The sequence below is a fragment of the Oncorhynchus nerka genome, linkage group LG15, assembly GCF_034236695.1.
Source record: "Oncorhynchus nerka isolate Pitt River linkage group LG15, Oner_Uvic_2.0, whole genome shotgun sequence".
Lineage (NCBI taxonomy): Eukaryota > Metazoa > Chordata > Actinopteri > Salmoniformes > Salmonidae > Oncorhynchus > Oncorhynchus nerka.
Window position 1 is genome coordinate 105,759,772 of NC_088410.1, and position 16,456 is coordinate 105,776,227.

The following is a 16,456-nucleotide window of genomic DNA, read 5'->3' on the forward strand; positions in this document are numbered from 1 at the left end:
TACCTCTACTAGCCCCACTATCAGCTCTACTACCAGACCCACCGTCAGCCCAACTGTCGGCCCTACTGTCAGCCCGACTACAACTCTCAGCCCTACTACATCTAGTAGCCCCACTATCAACCCTAACATCCCTACTACTGGACCTACTATCAGCCCAACGACCTCTACTAGTCCAACTATCAGCCCTACTACCAGACCAACTGTCAGCCCTACTGTCAGCCTGATACCAAACCTACTTAGACGGAAAAACACTTTAAACAATTACATACAAGCTAAAATGAACTACATAACTCTTCATTGCTCTACTGAACACCACCACAGACAAATAGAATGTGTAACATATCAGGTAATTGATGGGATCTTAATGACAATATTATAGAGATCAGAGCATACCTCAGTAATGTAGTCCTTCCCATCCTTTCCACAGATGGCTTTGACTGCACAGATCTCAAGACCTCCAAAGATCTCTGAACAAATGTCCACCCACTGCTTGTACCTGTCAGGAGAGACGGGGTTAGCCCACAGAGCTAAAGTCAACCACAGCTTGTTCCCGAGAGAGAAAGGGTTAGCCCACAGAGCTAAAGACAACCACAGCTTGTTCCTGAGAGAGACAGGGTTAGCCCACAGAGCTAAAGTCAACCACAGCTTGTTCCCGAGAGAGACAGGGTTAGCCCACAGAACTAAAGTCAACCACAGCTTGTTCCTGAGAGAGACAGGGTTAGCCCACAGAGCTAAAGTCAACCACAGCTTGTTCCTGAGAGAGACAGGGTTAGCCCACAGAGCTAAAGTCAACCACAGCTTGTTCCCGAGAGAGACAGGGTTAGCCCACAGAACTAAAGTCAACCACAGCTTGTTCCTGAGAGAGACAGGGTTAGCCCACAGAGCTAAAGTCAACCACAGCTTGTTCCCGAGAGAGACAGGGTTAGCCCACAGAGCTAAAGACAACCACAGCTTGTTCCTGAGAGAGACAGGGTTAGCCCACAGAGTTAAAGTCAACCACAGCTTGTTCCTGAGAGAGACAGGGTTAGCCCACAGAGTTAAAGACAACCACAGCTTCTTCCTGAGAGAGACAGGGTTAGCTCACAGAGCTAAAGACAACCACAGCTTGTTCCCGAGAGAGACCTTGTTCCCGAGAGAGACATAGTTAGCCCACAGAGTTAAATACAACCACAGATTGTTCCTGAGAGAGACAGGGTTAGCCCACAGAGCTAAAGACAACCACAGCTTGTTCCCGAGAGAGACATAGTTAGCCCACAGAGTTAAATACAACCACAGATTGTTCCTGAGAGAGATAGGGTTAGCCCACAGAGCTAAAAACAACCACAGCTTGTTCCTGAGAGAGACAGGGTTAGCCCACAGAGTTAAAGACAACCACAGCTTGTTCCCGAGAGAGACAGGGTTAGCCCACAGAGCTAATGTCAACCACAGCTTGTTCCTGAGAGAGACAGGGTTAGCCCACAGAGCTAAAGACAACCACAGCTTATTCCTGAGAGAGACAGGGTTAGCCCACAGAGCTAAAGCCAACCACAGCTTATTTCTGAGAGAGACAGGGTTAGCCTACAGAGCTAAAGACAACCACAGCTTGTTCCTGAGAGAGACAGGGTTAGCCCACAGAGCTAAAGTCAACCACAGCTTATTCCTGAGAGAGACAGGGTTAGCCCACAGAGCTAAAGACAACCACAGCTTGTTCCTGGCAGGAGAGAGACAGGGTTAGCCCACAGAGTTAAATACAACCACAGATTGTTCCTGAGAGAGACAGGGTTAGCCCACTGATTCAAAGACAACCACAGCTTGTTCCTGGCAGGAGAGAGACAGGGTTAGCCCACAGAGTTAAATACAACCACAGATTGTTCCTGAGAGAGACAGGGCTAGCCCACAGAGTTAAATACAACCACAGCTTGTTCCTGAGAGAGACATAGTTAGCCCACAGAGTTAAATACAACCACAGATTGTTCCTGAGAGAGACAGGGTTAGCCCACAGAGCTAAAGACAACCACAGCTTGTTCCCGAGAGAGACATAGTTAGCCCACAGAGTTAAATACAACAACAGATTGTTCCTGAGAGAGACAGGGTTAGCCCACAGAGCTAAAGACAACCACAGCTTGTTCCCGAGAGAGACATAGTTAGCCCACAGAGTTAAATACAACCACACATTGTTCCTGAGAGAGACAGGGTTAGCCCACAGAGCTAAATACAACCACAGCTTGTTCCTGAGAGAGACAGGGTTAGCCCACAGAGCTAAAGACAACCACAGCTTGTTCCTGAGAGAGACAGGGTTATCCCACAGAGCTAAAGTCAACCACAGCTTGTTCCCGAGAGAGACATAGTTAGCCCACAGAGGTAAATACAACCACAGATTGTTCCTGAGAGAGACAGGGTTAGCCCACAGAGCTAAAGACAACCACAGCTTGTTCCCGAGAGACATAGTTAGCCCACAGAGTTAAATACAACCACAGATTGTTCCTGAGAGAGATAGGGTTAGCCCACAGAGCTAAAGACAACCACAGCTTGTTCCTGAGAGAGACAGGGTTAGCCCACAGAGTTAAAGACAACCACAGCTTGTTCCCGAGAGACACAGGGTTAGCCCACAGAGTTAAAGACAACCACAGCTTGTTCCCGAGAGAGACAGGGTTAGCCCACAGAGCTAATGTCAACCACAGCTTGTTCCTGAGAGAGACAGGGTTAGCCCACAGAGCTAAAGACAACCACAGCTTATTCCTGAGAGAGACAGGGTTAGCCCACAGAGCTAAAGCCAACCACAGCTTATTTCTGAGAGAGACAGGGTTAGCCTACAGAGCTAAAGACAACCACAGCTTGTTCCTGAGAGAGACAGGGTTAGCCCACAGAGCTAAAGTCAACCACAGCTTATTCCTGAGAGAGACAGGGTTAGCCCACAGAGCTAAAGACAACCACAGCTTGTTCCTGAGAGAGACAGGGTTAGCCCACAGAGCTAAAGTCAACCACAGCTTGTTCCCGAGAGAGACATAGTTAGCCCACAGAGTTAAATACAACCACAGATTGTTCCTGAGAGAGACAGGGTTAGCCCACAGAGTTAAATACAACCACAGCTTGTTCCTGAGAGAGACATAGTTAGCCCACAGAGTTAAATACAACCACAGATTGTTCCTGAGAGAGACAGGGTTAGCCCACAGAGCTAAAGACAACCACAGCTTGTTCCTGGCAGGAGAGAGACAGGGTTAGCCCACAGAGTTAAATACAACCACAGATTGTTCCTGAGAGAGACAGGGTTAGCCCACTGATTCAAAGACAACCACAGCTTGTTCCTGGCAGGAGAGAGACAGGGTTAGCCCACAGAGTTAAATACAACCACAGATTGTTCCTGAGAGAGACAGGGTTAGCCCACAGAGTTAAATACAACCACAGCTTGTTCCTGAGAGAGACATAGTTAGCCCACAGAGTTAAATACAACCACAGATTGTTCTTGAGAGAGACAGGGTTAGCCCACAGAGCTAAAGACAACCACAGCTTGTTCCTGGCAGGAGAGAGACAGGGTTAGCCCACTGATTCAAAGACAACCACAGCTTGTTCCTGGCAGGAGAGAGACAGGGTTAGCCCACTGATTCAAAGACAACCACAGCTTGTTACTGACAGAAGAGAGACATCACAATGTCAGTGTAACCAACCAGGTATCAAAATCTGGGTCGTTCACATTAATCAAGATGGTGTAAATCCATTATGCTAAATCCTGGCCATTATCATGGGGAGCTAACACGAGTCTTCAGGTCTCAGGCAAGGTTACATATCACAAGCACATAGTTCACTGAACCACCTCAATTACAGCATGTGGACTACAGGCCCTCCAGTGAGCCTACAACTCTAAGATGAGCTACAGTGACTGATGAGACCCATTAGACTCAACCACACTGAGGCGACTCCACACCGACTGTACTGTATCTGCAGGCTACATAGTCTCACAAAGTATTTCCTCGAATAACAAGAAGCCATATCATTATTCAAGTCTGCTGGCTTCAGACAAAGAGGAGGTTGGCTTCTTGGGGAGGAGGCAGGCAGAGTAGAGCAGCTTGGCCAACGTCTGCTTGCGTGATCTACTCAGAACCACTCTGGACAGAACACGCTCCACAACATCCAGGATTTGAGGGAAATGCAAATCTCTCTGTATTGGGAATCTTTAAAAGGAGTAGAGTGGTGTTGCTAGCATTGTCTATAATTGACTTGTTCAGTGAAGAGTAGAGTTGATAAAACCGTAACCCCTACATATACCTATAACCCTAACCCCTACATATAACCCGAACCCCTCCCTGTAAACCTAATCCCTCCCTATAACCATAACCCGTCACTATAATCCTAATCCCTACCATTAACCCTAACCCCTCCCTATAACCGTAACCCCTACCCATAACCCTGACCCTGACCCCTACCATGAACCCTAACCCCTCTCTATGACCCTAACCCTCCCTATAACCCTAACACTACCTATAACCATAAACCCTACCTATAACCCTAACCCCTACCTATAACCCTAACCCCTACCTATAACCATAACCATAACCCCTACCTATAACCCTAACACTACCTATAACCCTAACCCCTACCTATAACCCTAACACTACCTATAACCCTAACCCCTACCTATAACCCTAACCCCTACCTATAACCATAACCCTCCCTATAACCCTAACCCCTCCCTATAACCCTAACCCCCTATAACCCTAACCCCCTATAACCCTAACCCCCCTATAACCATAACCCCTACCTATAACCCTAACAATACCTATAACCCTAACGCCTCCCTATAACCCTAACCCCTACCTATAACCATAACCATAACCCCTCACTATAACCCTGACCCCTACATATAACCCTAACCCCTACATATAACCCTAATCCCTCCCAATAACCATAACCCCTCACTATAACCCTGACCCCTACATATAACCCTAACCCCTACATATAACCCTAATCCCTCCCAATAACCATAACCCCTCACTATAACCCTGACCCCTACATATAACCCTAACCCCTACATATAACCCTAATCCCTCCCAATAACCATAACCCCTCACTATAACCCTGACCCCTACATATAACCCTAACCCCTACATATAACCCGAACCCCTCCCTGTAACCCTAATCCCCCTATAACCATAACCCCTCACTATAACCCTGACCCCTACATATAACCATAACCCCTATCTATAACCCTAATCCCTACCATTAACCCTAACCCCTCCCTATAACCGTAACCCCTCCCCATAATCCTGACCCTGACCCTGACCCCTACCATGAACCCTAACCCCTCTCTATGACCCTAACCCTCCCTATAACCCTAACACTACCTATAACCCTAACCCCTACCTATAACCCTAACCCCTACCTATAACCCTAACCCCTACCTATAACCATAACCATAACCCCTACCTATAACCCTAACACTACCTATAACCCTAACCCCTACCTATAACCCTAACCCCTACCTATAACCCTAACCCCTACCTATAACCATAACCCTCCCTATAACCCTAACCTCTCCCTATAACCCTAACCCCCTATAACCCTAACCCCCCTATAACCCTAACCCCTACCTATAACCCTAACAATACCTATAACCCTAACGCCTCCCTATAACCCTAACCCCTACCTATAACCATAACCATAACCCCTCACTATAACCCTAACACTACCTATAACCCTAACCCCTACCTATAACCCTAACCCCTACCTATAACCATAACCCTCCCTATAACCCTAACCCCCTATAACCCTAACCCCTCCCTATAACCCTAACCCCTACCTATAACCATAACCATAACCCCTACCTATAACCCTAACACTACCTATAACCCTAACACCTACCTATAACCCTAACCCTAACCCCCTATAACCCTAACCCCTCCCTATAACCCGAACCCCTCCCTGTAACCTAATCCCTCCATATAACCATAACCCCTATCTATAACCCTAATCCCTACCATTAAACCTAACCCCTCCCTATAACCATAACACTACCTATAACCCTAACCCCTACCTATAACCATAACCCCTACCTATAACCCTAACCCCTACCTATAACCATAACCCCCTATAACCCTAACACTACCTATAACCCTAACCCCTACCTATAACCCTAACCCCTACCTATAATTATAACCCCTACCTCTAACCCTAACCCCTACCTACAACCCTAACCCTAACCCCTACCTATAACCCTTATCCCTACCTACAACCCTAAACCTAACCCCTACCATGAACCCAAACCCTCCCTATAACCCTAACACTAGCTATAACACTAACCCCTACCTTTAACCATAACCCCTACCTTTAACCATAACCCCTACCTACAACCCTAACACTACCTATAACCCTAACACTACCTATAACCCTAACCCTAACCCTAACCCCTACCTATAACCCCTATCCCTACCTACAACCCTAAAGCTAACCCCTACCATGAACCATAACCCCTCCCTATAACCCTAACACTACCTATAACCCTAACCCCTACCTTTAACCATAACCCCTACCTATAACCATAACCCCTACCTACAACCCTAAACCTAACCCCTACCATGAACCCTAACCCTAACCCCTACCAAAACCATAACCCCTACCTATAACCCTAACCCCTACCTATAACCATAAACCCTACCTATAACCATAACCATAAACCCTACCTATAACCATAACCCTAACACTACCTATAACCCTAACCCCTACCTACAACCCTAACCCTAACCCCTACCTGTAACCCTAACCCTACCAAAACCATAACACCTACATATAACCCTAACCCTAACCCCTACCTATAACCATAACCCTCCCTATAACCATAACCCCTCCCTATAACCCTAACCCCTACCTATTACCCTAACCCCTCCCTATAACCCTAACACTACCTATAACCCTAACCCTAACCCCTACCTATAACCCTAACCCCTACCTATAATTATAACCCCTACCTCTAACCCTAACCCCTACCTACAACCCTAACCCTAACCCCTACCTATAACCCTTATCCCTACCTACAACCCTAAACCTAACCCCTACCATGAACCCAAACCCCTCCCTATAACCCTAACACTAGCTATAACACTAACCCCTACCTTTAACCATAACCCCTACATTTAACCATAACCCCTACCTACAACCCTAACACTACCTATAACCCTAACACTACCTATAACCCTAACCCTAACCCTAACCCCTACCTATAACCCCTATCCCTACCTACAACCCTAAAGCTAACCCCTACCATGAACCATAACCCTCCCTATAACCCTAACACTACCTATAACCCTAACCCCTACCTTTAACCATAACCCCTACCTATAACCATAACCCCTACCTACAACCCTAAACCTAACCCTACCATGAACCCTAACCCTAACCCCTACCAAAACCATAACCCCTACCTATAACCCTAACCCCTACCTATAACCATAAACCCTACCTATAACCATAACCATAAACCCTACCTATAACCATAACCCTAACACTACCTATAACCCTAACCCCTACCTACAACCCTAACCCTAACCCCTACCTGTAACCCTAACCCTACCAAAACCATAACACCTACATATAACCCTAACCCTAACCCCTACCTATAACCATAACCCCTCCCTATAACCATAACCCCTCCCTATAACCCTAACCCCTACCTATTACCCTAACCCCTCCCTATAACCCTAACAGCTCCCTATAACCCTAACCCCTCCCCATAACCATAACCCCTCCCTATAACCCTAACCCCTACCTATAACCCTAACCCCAACCCCTTCCTATAACCCTAACCCCTCCCTATAACTCTAAAACATACCTATAAACCTACACCTAACCCTTACCTATAACCCTAACCCCTACCATTAAGCCTAACACTACCTATAACCCTAACCCCTACCTACAACCCTAACCCATACCTGTAACCCTAACCCTACCAAAACCATAACACCTACTTATAACCCTAACCCCTACCTATAACCATAACCCCTCCCTATAACCATAACCCTCCCTATAACCCTAACCCCTACCTATAACTCTAACCCCTCCCTATAACCCTAACCCCTACCTATAACCCTAACCCCAACCCCTTCCTATAACCCTAACCCTCCCTATAACTCTAGCCCCTTCCTATAACCAACTGTAACCCAGACCAATAACCCTAACCCCTACCTGTAACTCTATCCCTACCTATAACTCTAACCCCATGCTGTAACCCTAACCCCTACCTATAACCCTTAACCCTACATACCTATATCCCTAACCCCTACATATAACCCTAACCCCTCCCTATAACCCTAACTCATCAATATAAACCTAAACCTAAACCTAACCCTTACCTATAACCCTAACCCCTATCATTAACCTAACCACTACCTATAACCCCTACATATAACCCTACCCCTTACCTATAACCCTAACCCTAACCCCTACCTATAACCCTTAACCCTACATACATATAAACCAAACCGCTACCTATAACCCCTACATATAACCCTAACCTATTACCCTAACCTCTCCCTATAACCCTAAAACATACCTATAAACCTAAACCTAACCCTTACCTATAACCCTAACCCCTACCATTAAGCCTAACCCCTGCATATAATACTAACTCCTCTCTATAACCCTAACTCATGAATATAAACCTAAACCTAAACCTAACCCTTACCTATAACCCTAACCCTAACCACTACCATTAACCCTCTACAATGTAGAAAATAGTACAAATAATGAGAAGGTGAATGAGTAGTTGTTAAACCTAACCCCTACCTATAACCCTAACCCCTACCTTGCTTGTAATATTAATCAGACCGATGCGACTCACTTGTCTGTCATGGCCACCTGTTCCAGCATGGCTGATCCTGTGTTGCTCTTCCAGTTCCCAGAGATGGATGTCCGCCTGGGGGAGAAAAATTAACAGACATGGTGAACACACACACACACCTACCTACACCTATTCAGGACCTCGATACCAGTCCATGTGGGGTCATGTGGGGTCAAACAGCATCAGGAGGGCTAGCTCGGAACTTCTGAAAATTGATTTTAAAGAACTGATTCTTGCGCTGAAAGATTCCAAAAAGCAGCCAATAATTTCAGGTCCAGTACCATCGTTGGGCTGCGGGTGTGAACGATAACTTTGACACCTTCTGGAAACAGAAGATACTCTACAGGAATGACGGAGTCAATCCAAATCATCTTGGCTCCTGGACTCTGTCCACGCATTTCAAGGCTGCGTTGAGACAATTACTTACCAATGACCCAAAACCAACTCAGTTAATCCCTACCATTGTGTTGCTGAGTTGTCATAATGCTGCATCAAATGTACATTATCCCTGGGGCATTGGCTCACACATTGTAAGTAACTTAATGTATGTCCCTTTAACTGCCTTGAAAACCTCTGTTGAGCCTACAGCTGTTGTATGCAGTTATCATGTGCCTATGAACCAGAGTTATGGACCAGAGTTATGGAGGAAAACTCGCCTCCCTGCGGACCTGGCATCCTTTCACTCCCTCCTCTCTACATTTTCCTCTTCTGTCTCTGCTGCTAAAGCCACTTTCTACCACTCTAAATTCCAAGCATCTGCCTCTAACCATAGGAAGCTCTTTGCCACCTTCTCCTCCCTCCTGAATCCTCCTCCCCCTCCCCCCCCCTCCTCCCTCTCTGCAGATGACTTCGTCAACCATTTTGAAAAGAAGGTCGACGACATCCGATCCTCGTTTGCTAAGTCAAACGACACCGCTGGTTCTGCTCACACTGCCCTACCCTGTGCTCTGACCTCTTTCTCCCCTCTCTCTCCAGATGAAATCTCGCGTCTTGTGACGGCCGGCCGCCCAACAACCTGCCCGCTTGACCCTATCCCCTCCTCTCTTCTCCAGACCATTTCCGGAGACCTTCTCCCTCACCTCACCTCGCTCATCAACTCATCCCTGACCGCTGGCTACGTCCCTTCCGTCTTCAAGAGAGCGAGAGTTGCACCCCTTCTGAAAAAACCTACACTCGATCCCTCCGATGTCAACAACTACAGACCAGTATCCCTTCTTTCTTTTCTCTCCAAAACTCTTGAACGTGCCGTCCTTGGCCAGCTCTCCCGCTATCTCTCTCAGAATGACCTTCTTGATCCAAATCAGTCAGATTTCAAGACTAGTCATTCAACTGAGACTGCTCTTCTCTGTATCACGGAGGCGCTCCGCACTGCTAAAGCTAACTCTCTCTCCTCTGCTCTCATCCTTCTAGACCTATCGGCTGCCTTTGATACTGTGAACCATCAGATCCTCCTCTCCACCCTCTCCGAGTTGGGCATCTCCCGGCGCGGCCCACGCTTGGTTGCGTCCTACCTGACAGGTCGCTCCTACCAGGTGGCGTGGCGAGAATCTGTCTCCTCACCACGCGCTCTCACCACTGGCGTCCCCCAGGGCTCTGTTCTAGGCCCTCTCCTATTCTCGCTATACACCAAGTCACTTGGCTCTGTCATAACCTCACATGGTCTCTCCTATCATTGCTATGCAGACGACACACAATTAATCTTCTCCTTTCCCCCTTCTGATGACCAGGTGGCGAATCGCATCTCTGCATGTCTGGCAGACATATCAGTGTGGATGACGGATCACCACCTCAAGCTGAACCTCGGCAAGACGGAGCTGCTCTTCCTCCCGGGAAGGACTGCCCGTTCCATGATCTCGCCATCACGGTTGACAACTCCATTGTGTCCTCCTCCCAGAGCGCTAAGAACCTTGGCGTGATCCTGGACAACACCCTGTCGTTCTCAACTAACATCAAGGCGGTGGCCCGTTCCTGTAGGTTCATGCTCTACAACATCCGCAGAGTACGACCCTGCCTCACACAGGAAGCGGCGCAGGTCCTAATCCAGGCACTTGTCATCTCCCGTCTGGATTACTGCAACTCGCTGTTGGCTGGGCTCCCTGCCTGTGCCATTAAACCCCTACAACTCATCCAGAACGCCGCAGCCCGTCTGGTGTTCAACCTTCCCAAGTACTTCCGGGTTGGAGCGAGCGGTCGCATCTGCACTCGGTCCGCAGGTAGTATTACATTTCATTACATTTCATTATAGTACAACGGTTTGATTTGTCTAATCTTAGCAATTTCTTCTTAGCTAGCTACATAGCCGTCTTTGTATCATAGATAATTGCGTAATTATCGTATTTCGTCGTCCTAACGCAGTCTACACTGCCCTGCAGCTAGCCAGCTAGCTAACGTCCACCGTTAGCTAGTCCACCGTCTACCGATTAGCAGCACAACTATTACACTCAACTGAACGACTTGATTAGTGTAGTGTTAGCTAGCTACATAGTTGTCTTTGCTGTCTTCGTACCCAAGATAATTGTGTAGTTTAGAGTGTGTAGTTTTATGTCGTCCTTAACATAGGAGACTCTGCTAGCTAGCCAACAGCTAGCCAACGTCTACCGAACAGAACTTCTGCACTCAACATTCCGGTCGCATTTCGCTTCGCTCCACAGGTAGTATCACATTTTTCATTTCATTACAGTACAACGGCTTGATTTGTTTGATCGTAGCTAGCTACATAGCTAGCTACATAGCCGTCTTTGTATCAAAGATAATTGTGTAGTCTAGAGCGATTTCCTAGGTTAGCTAGCCAGCTATTGTCGTTCTTTTAACGCAACGTAACGTAATCAACACTGCTAGCTAGCCAGCTAGCCCCTAATAGCAGCACAGTAGAAACTATTACACTCAACGGAACGACTTGATTAGTGTAGTGTCAACAACGCAGCCAATGCCAGCTAGCCTACATAGTCAACAACGCAGCCTCTGCCAGCTAGCCTACTTCAGCAGTACTGTATCATTTTAATCATTTTAGTCAATAAGATTCTTGCTACGTAAGCTTAACTTTCTGAACACTCGTGACGTGTAGTCCACTTGTCATTCCAATCTCCTTTGCATTAGCGTAGCCTCTTGTGTAGCCTGTCAACTATGTGTCTGTCTATCCCTGTTCTCTCCTCTCTGCACAGACCATACAAACGCTCCACACCGCGTGGCGCGGCCACCTAATCTGGTGGTCCCAGCGCGCACGACCCACGTGGAGTTCCAGGTCTCCGGTAGCCTCTGGAACTGCCGATCTGCGGCCAACAAGGCAGAGTTCATCTCCGCCTATGTCTCCCTCCAGTCCCTCGACTTCTTGGCACTGACGGAAACATGGATCACCACAGACAACACTGCTACTCCTACTGCTCTCTCTTCGTCTGCCCACGTGTTCTCGCACACCCCGAGAGCTTCTGGTCAGCGGGGTGGTGGCACCGGGATCCTCATCTCTCCCAAGTGGTCATTCTCTCTTTCTCCCCTTACCCATCTGTCTATCGCCTCCTTTGAATTCCATGCTGTCACAGTTACCAGCCCTTTCAAGCTTAACATCCTTATCATTTATCGCCCTCCAGGTTCCCTCGGAGAGTTCATCAATGAGCTTGATGCCTTGATAAGCTCCTTTCCTGAGGACGGCTCACCTCTCACAGTTCTGGGCGACTTTAACCTCCCCACGCCTACCTTTGACTCATTCCTCTCTGCCTCCTTCTTTCCACTCCTCTCCTCTTTGACCTCACCCTCTCACCTTCCCCCCTACTCACAAGGCAGGAAATACGCTCGACCTCATCTTTACTAGATGCTGTTCTTCCACTAACCTCGTTGCAACTCCCCTCCAAGTCTCCGACCACTACCTTGTATCCTTTTCCCTCTCGCTCTCATCCAACACTTCCCACACTGCCCCTACTCGGATGGTATCGCGCCCGTCCCAACCTTCGCTCTCTCTCCCCCGCTACTCTCTCCTCTTCCATCCTATCATCTCTTCCCTCTGCTCAAACCTTCTCCAACCTATCTCCTGATTCTGCCTCCTCAACCCTCCTCTCCTCCCTTTCTGCATCCTTTGACTCTCTATGTCCCTATCCTCCAGGCCGGCTCGGTCCTCCCTCCCGCTCCGTGGCTCGACGACTCATTGCGAGCTCACAGAACAGGGCTCCGGGCAGCCGAGCAGAAATGGAGGAAAACTCACCTCCCTGCGGACCTGACATCCTTTCACTCCCTCCTCTCTACATTTTCCTCTTCTCTCTCTGCTGCTAAAGCCACTTTCTACCACTCTAAATTCCAAGCATCTGCCTCTAACCCTAGGAAGCTCTTGCAACCTTCTCCTCCCTCCTGAATCCTCCTCCCCTCCCCCTCCTCCCTCTCTGCAGATGACTTCGTCAACCATTTTGAAAAGAAGGTCGACGACATCCGATCCTCGTTTGCTAAGTCAAACGACACCGCTGGTTCTGCTCACACTGCCCTACCCTGTGCTCTGACCTCTTTCTCCCCTCTCTCTCCAGATGAAATCTCGCGTCTTGTGACGGCCGGCCGCCCAACAACCTGCCCGCTTGACCCTATCCCCTCCTCTCTTCTCCAGACCATTTCCGGAGACCTTCTCCCTTACCTCACCTCGCTCATCAACCATCCCTGACCGCTGGCTACGTCCCTTCCGTCTTCAAGAGAGCGAGAGTTGCACCCCTTCTGAAAAAACCTACACTCGATCCCTCCGATGTCAACAACTACAGACCAGTATCCCTTCTTTCTTTTCTCTCCAAAACTCTTGAACGTGCCGTCCTTGGCCAGCTCTCCCGCTATCTCTCTCAGAATGACTTTCTTGATCCAAATCAGTCAGGTTTCAAGACTAGTCATTCAACTGAGACTGCTCTTCTCTGTATCACGGAGGCGCTCCGCACTGCTAAAGCTAACTCTCTCTCCTCTGCTCTCATCCTTCTAGACCTATCGGCTGCCTTCGATACTGTGAACCATCAGATCCTCCTCTCCACCCTCTCCGAGTTGGGCATCTCCGGCGCGGCCCACGCTTGGATTGCGTCCTACCTGACAGGTCGCTCCTACCAGGTGGCGTGGCGAGAATCCGTCTCCACACCACGTGCTCTCACCACTGGTGTCCCCCAGGGGTCTGTTCTAGGCCCTCTCCTATTCTCGCTATACACCAAGTCACTTGGCTCTGTCATAACCTCACATGGTCTCTCCTATCATTGCTATGCAGACGACACACAATTAATCTTCTCCTTTCCCCCTTCTGATGACCAGGTGGCGAATCGCATCTCTGCATGTCTGGCAGACATATCCGTGTGGATGACGGATCACCACCTCAAGCTGAACCTCGGCAAGACGGAGCTGCTCTTCCTCCCGGGGAAGGACTGCCCGTTCCATGATCTCGCCATCACGGTTGACAACTCCATTGTGTCCTCCTCCCAGAGCGCTAAGAACCTTGGCGTGATCCTGGACAACACCCTGTCGTTCTCAACTAACATCAAGGCGGTGGCCCGTTCCTGTAGGTTCATGCTCTACAACATCCGCAGAGTACGACCCTGCCTCACACAGGAAGCGGCGCAGGTCCTAATCCAGGCACTTGTCATCTCCCGTCTGGATTACTGCAACTCGCTGTTGGCTGGGCTCCCTGCCTGTGCCATTAAACCCCTACAACTCATCCAGAACGCCGCAGCCCGTCTGGTGTTCAACCTTCCCAAGTTCTCTCACGTCACCCCGCTCCTCCGCTCCCTCCACTGGCTTCCAGTTGAAGCTCGCATCCGCTACAAGACCATGGTGCTTGCCTACGGAGCTGTGAGGGGAACGGCATCTCAGTACCTCCAGGCTCTGATCAGGCCCTACACCCAAACAAGGGCACTGCGTTCATCCACCTCTGGCCTGCTCGCCTCCCTACCACTGAGGAAGTACAGTTCCCGCTCAGCCCAGTCAAAACTGTTCGCTGCTCTGGCCCCCAATGGTGGAACAAACTCCCTCACGACGCCAGGACAGCGGAGTCAATCACCACCTTCCGGAGACACCTGAAACCCCACCTCTTTAAGGAATACCTAGGATAGGATAAAGTAATCCCTCTCACCCCCTCTCCCCCTGAAAAGATTTAGATGCACTACTGTTCCACTGGAGGTCATAAGGTGAATGCACCAATTTGTAAGTCGCTCTGGATAAGAGCGTCTGCTAAATGACTTAAATGTAAATGTAAATGTTCTCTCACGTCACCTCGCTCCTCCGCTCTCTCCACTGGCTTCCAGTTGAAGCTCGCATCCGCTACAAGACCATGGTGCTTGCCTACGGAGCTGTGAGGGGAACGGCACCTCAGTACCTCCAGGCTCTGATCAGGCCCTACACCCAAACAAGGGCACTGCGTTCATCCACCTCTGGCCTGCTCGCCTCCCTACCACTGAGGAAGTACAGTTCCCGCTCAGCCCAGTCAAAACTGTTCGCTGCTCTGGCCCCCCAATGGTGGAACAAACTCCCTCACGACGCCAGGACAGCGGAGTCAATCACCACCTTCCGGAGACACCTGAAACCCCACCTCTTTAAGGAATACCTAGGATAGGATAAAGTAATCCTTCTCACCCCCCCCTCCTTAAAAGATTTAGATGCACTATTGTAAAGTGGCTGTTCCACTGGATGTCATAAGGTGAACGCACCAATTTGTAAGTCGTTCTGGATAAGAGCGTCTGCTAAATGACTTAAATGTAAATGTAAGGCGGTGTGCCCTGGTAGGAAGTCCAATGTGTGCATTTCACCCTGCACTATCATCTCCAATATAAATAACATGAGCAAGTCTACTTCTGATAAGCTTCCCAGTAAAGCATTAAAAACAATCAAGCATCCCAGAAAAGTGCTACAAATAGTCCTTATTAAAATATGTATTTTAAAACCTGTTATGGCAAGGCGATCCCCGAGGGGAACTCATTCAGCTGAAAAGGTGGCGCAGGGAATTCAAAAATATTCTTTAGAAATATTTAACTTTCACACATTAACAAGTCCAATACAGCAAATGAAAGATAAACATCTTGTTCATCTACCCACCATGTCCGATTTTTAAAAATGTTTTACAGTGAAAACACAACATATATTTATGTTAGACCACCACCAAATCAAAGGAAAAATGCAGCCACTTTTTCCAGTCAAAGATAAGAGTCACAAAAGCAGGATTAGAGATACAATGAATCACTAACCTTTTGAAAATCTTCATCAGATGACACTGATATGACATGTTACACAATACATTTATGTTTTGTTCGATAATATGCATATTTATATCCACAAATATCGGTTTACATTGACGCCATGTTCAGAAATGCCTCCAAAATATCCGGAGGAATTGTAGAAAGCTACGCCAGAACAGAAATACTCATCATAAACTTTGACTAAAGATACATGTTCTACATATAATTAAAGATACACTGGTTCTTAACGCAACCGCTTGTGTCAGATTTTTTAAAAACGTTACGAAAAAAGCCTACCGTGCAATAATCTGAGACATCGCTCAGACGTAAAAGTATTTCTCCGCCATGTTGGAGTCAACAGAAATATGAAATTACATCATAAATATTCCCTTACCTTTGATGATGCTTCATCAGAATGCAGTGCAAGGAGTCCTAGTTCCACAATAAATCATTGTTTTGTTCCATAATGTCCAATACTAGT

The 16,456-nt window shown here is 48.0% G+C and overlaps 1 pseudogene; it reads right to left on the reverse strand.

The window, feature by feature from the left end:
• Positions 1-16,456, reverse strand: part of LOC115118616 (synapsin-2-like) — a 299,540-nt pseudogene that overhangs the window by 52,887 nt on the left and 230,197 nt on the right.